Genomic DNA, 3,587 nt, shown 5'->3' with positions numbered 1-3,587 from the left:
TTTCAATTTACTCTCTCTGAGTGGAGGAAAAGTTATGATTTCTTGGGTGGGGGCTTTGCTTACGTATTAGAATTTTTTTTTTTTTTTTTTTTTTTTTTTGAGTGCGAAGGAGAGCTGAAACCCTAGGAACTCATTTTCAACGTGCAGAATGGGGTGGGGGGTGGCGGTAACTCCTGCAAAATTAGGCAGAAAAATCCTGCCACTGGGAAGGTGGCAGAATGTAGTTAGAATTCTCCGGAAGGCAGCACCAGGCATCGGTCACAGGAATAAACACCGCACGTTCGTTCGATGCCCGCACGCCCCTGCAGGAGGCTCAGGAGGAAGGACTCAATGGGGTTCAGCTTCTGGAACGGAGAAGACACGCTCTCCTCCGTGAGGGCTGCCTCGCCCCTCTTGCTGTCCCATAATTGGACTCCATCGGAGCCACGGAGGGCGGAGGGCGACCAGAGAGGCCGGCAGTCTCCTCCCCCGCGGCCAGGCTTCCTGGCTCCTGCAGAGGACGGCAGGGCTCCGTCAGAAGGCCCTGCGTGTGCAAATGGGTCGCGCTGCCCCTGATTTATTCTGTCACATTTGCAAAGCTTCATCTCTGGAAGTGTCTTGTGTCTTATCTTCCAAGAGACCCTGGGCTGCAGATGTAGCTTGTTGGCTGGAACTTAATTAAGCCGTGTTTGAAGATCCGGTGGCCCTCGGGCACCCGGCCGCCTTATCTCACTGTGCAGACATTCCTCTGGGAGCTGTTCCTGCAGAACACAGGGGCCCATGCGGGAGGGGCTAGAGATGTAATTTTGATTTGCAAAACAAACAGTACAAAATAAAGCCTGTCTTTTCATATGTTACCTGGGAAGCCCAGATCACGTTTAGGAAAAGCAAAACATTTCAGGCTTGCAAGGAATCTCAAAAGGTTCTACAAGTCAAGGGGGTGGGTTGGGGTGGAAGGAAAAGTGGGGACTGGAGAGAGACCCGGCTGGCCGGCCAAGTTTGCCCTGATTACCCAGATACCTCAGCGAGACAGGTCAATTGTTCCTCAAGCAAGAGACCAAGGAAAAGAAAACAAAGGGGTTGTTCCCAAGGAAGGGAAATTCTGCCAATGTCCTGAGCGTCCCAAAGGTGTGTCAGCTCACCTCAGCTGGTGCTATAGTGCTGAGCTGCCACAAGGTGGCAACCAGCAAGGACACTTTTGCTTTTATAAAAAGGGCTTTTGCGGCTCCATGTTCCGTACCGGTATTTAAGAAATGAGGACAACAGAGACTTGCAGTGTTAAGACAAGAATTTTGTTGGCGTTCCCAATGCAAATATCAGAAGGGGTTGTCTCCCCTCTTCAGCACAAAATAAAGCAAAGTCCAGGCCTGGCTCCCCTTCAAGGATCCACTGTGTGGGGGTCCCTCCCCCACCGCAGGCCAGCTCAGCCCAAACCAGCAGAGACCCCGAGGGTCTACTACTGAGCATTCGACCAGCTAGTGGAGAAGGTTTAGCTACAATATCTTAGAGACTGTTAGAGGTGTCTGCCTGTCCTTTGTGACCATCTCATGAAGCAGCAACACCTTCACAGGGAGGGTTAGTGAGCTTCTGTGAGAGTTCGTATGAGAAGGTCTTGCTGCCTTCTCAAGTATTGGCAGCGTGTGCTTCCAGGGATGGGTAGTGATTTGAGTTCAACGAACATATCAGGCATTTGGTCACCCTGGCTGGATCTCCCATTTCTAGGTGAAGAAATTAAGGCCCAAAGAGTCTGATTGTGCAAGGTCGCATACCTTGTAGAGCTTCCGGCTCCTGGTCCAGTATTTCCTTTACCATAAATACCTCTCCTCCTAACTTGCCTTCTAGCTTTATATCCACAAATAGCCCTTCAAAAAAAAAAAAAAAAACAAAAAAAAACAAAAAAAAAAAAACTTAATACAAACATCCATCTTCTTTCTCTTATTCTCATCCGGATGTCCTCCTTGCTGAGTCAAATAAACGTCTATATCAAGAACCAGCCTTACAGGATTTTGACTTGCTACGTAATATTCCACAACAAAATTTTTAAGGCTGCGGCTACGAACAATTAATTTGTGTTAAGATCCAAACGCATCTGGAAGAGGATCCCATAAGTCGCTGTTTCCCAAACTGTGTTCCTTAGGACACTACCCAGTCCTCTCAGATGAGGGCCATTGGAGTAACCCGAAGCCTGGTCAAAACGCAGGACTGCTGGGCCCCACCGTCAGAGTTTCTGATTCGGTGGGTTTGGGGCGGGGCCTGGGAATTTGCGGATCTGCATTTCTAACAAGTCCCCAGAGGAGGCTGCTGCGGCCGCCGGGACCCCGTGTGGGGGGACGTGAGATTCCAGAAGATGCTAGTAGGGGTTCCACATGACTTCAGTGTTTTGTTTTTTTAAAATATACTTTTAGTCCTCTCATGGAAGATAATTCAGAAGATAGTTTGAAAAAATCTGTCACAAGCCATGAGAAGCCAACTAGGCCATCTGGGCTTAATTTATTAATTTACCCTTCAGTCATTTAAACAAACAGTAATTAAATGCTGAAAATGTGCCAGGGTCTGTTCAAGTCCCTGGGGATTCAGAGGCCTGGTCCCTGTCCTCCCAGAGCGCTCAATCCATCAGGGGAAACAAGCAGCAAACAGGCCGTTACAACCTGGCGGCTTAGCAGCCCGGCGGCGGGGGGCAGGGGGGCGGGTCATTTGGCAAACGGACAGCAGGCAAGAGGAAGGTTGTTGCGTCGCTCTTTGTCTCCAGGGCAACGAGCGGCTTCTATGCTGTCAGAGTGGTAGGCCTAGGACCCCTGCCTCTATCGGTGTAGGGTGCCAGAGGGGGTCACAGAGCCTCCGCGATGACCAGGGACAAAATCTGCCATCTCGGTGGCCCATACAGAGTGCTGTGTGTCCACCGTAAGGGCGGACGGACAGGAAGTTCTTCCCGCTTGGGAGCTGCCTCTCTTTCCCAGGCATGGTTCTTCCCAGCTGCCAGGAAGAAACGGTGGTGACGAGTGAGAGGGCAGGCGCAGGGCGTGTTCATGGTATCGGGGTCGGGGGCCTAAAGGACTTGGCTTGTGTTGCGGCCACTGAGGGATGAAACACCGATCTTTGATGATCTGATGGCTGGAAAGAGAAAAAGAAAATGGTGTCCCGCTGGCTTCATGCGCGTGTGATCTGGGTAGACCCACCGTCCTCACGCGCAGGAGATCCTCGAGTTTGGTTTCATGCTCTGAGGCAGCCATCTTGAAATTCTCCATGTTTGAAAATTCTTAATAATGTTTGAATCTACCGCTTCACTTTGCACGTCGGGCCATGCCAGTGATGTAGCCGTTTCTAATGATGACTGAATTAGTCATCTGCAACATCTTCTGGAGCTCCTGCTCAGTGCCAAATGCTGAATCAGGCATGGGAGTTCCTGGGTGTCGTAGGATGGGGCGCCTGCCTGAGGAGCCGTCTGAACACAGAAAACAGACAATGGGAGTAGGAAGTGACAAGCCGCTGTGCGAAGCAAGAGCAGAGCAGCACACGCCTGATCCTTCATGTCCGTGGAGAGAAGTTCTCTTTGCCACACCGCTCAGGGCTGTCAGCAGAAAGCACTGTATCTCTGATCACAGCCCCGG

The 3,587-nt window shown here is 50.8% G+C and overlaps 1 non-coding gene across 1 annotated transcript; it reads left to right on the top strand.

Moving 5' to 3' along the window:
• Positions 1-2,776: 2,776 nt before the first annotated feature.
• LOC150014216 (small nucleolar RNA U85) lies at positions 2,777-3,092 on the top strand. The gene has a single exon (XR_016510383.1). It is a non-coding gene; the product is annotated as a small nucleolar RNA U85 (small nucleolar RNA).
• Positions 3,093-3,587: the final 495 nt, after the last annotated feature.

This window comes from Furipterus horrens, unplaced genomic scaffold (genome assembly GCF_987537825.1).
Source record: "Furipterus horrens unplaced genomic scaffold, mFurHor1.1.pri manual_scaffold_3, whole genome shotgun sequence".
NCBI lineage: Eukaryota > Metazoa > Chordata > Mammalia > Chiroptera > Furipteridae > Furipterus > Furipterus horrens.
Note: the sequence above shows the minus strand (reverse complement) of the source record. Positions and strands in the feature narration are given on the sequence as shown.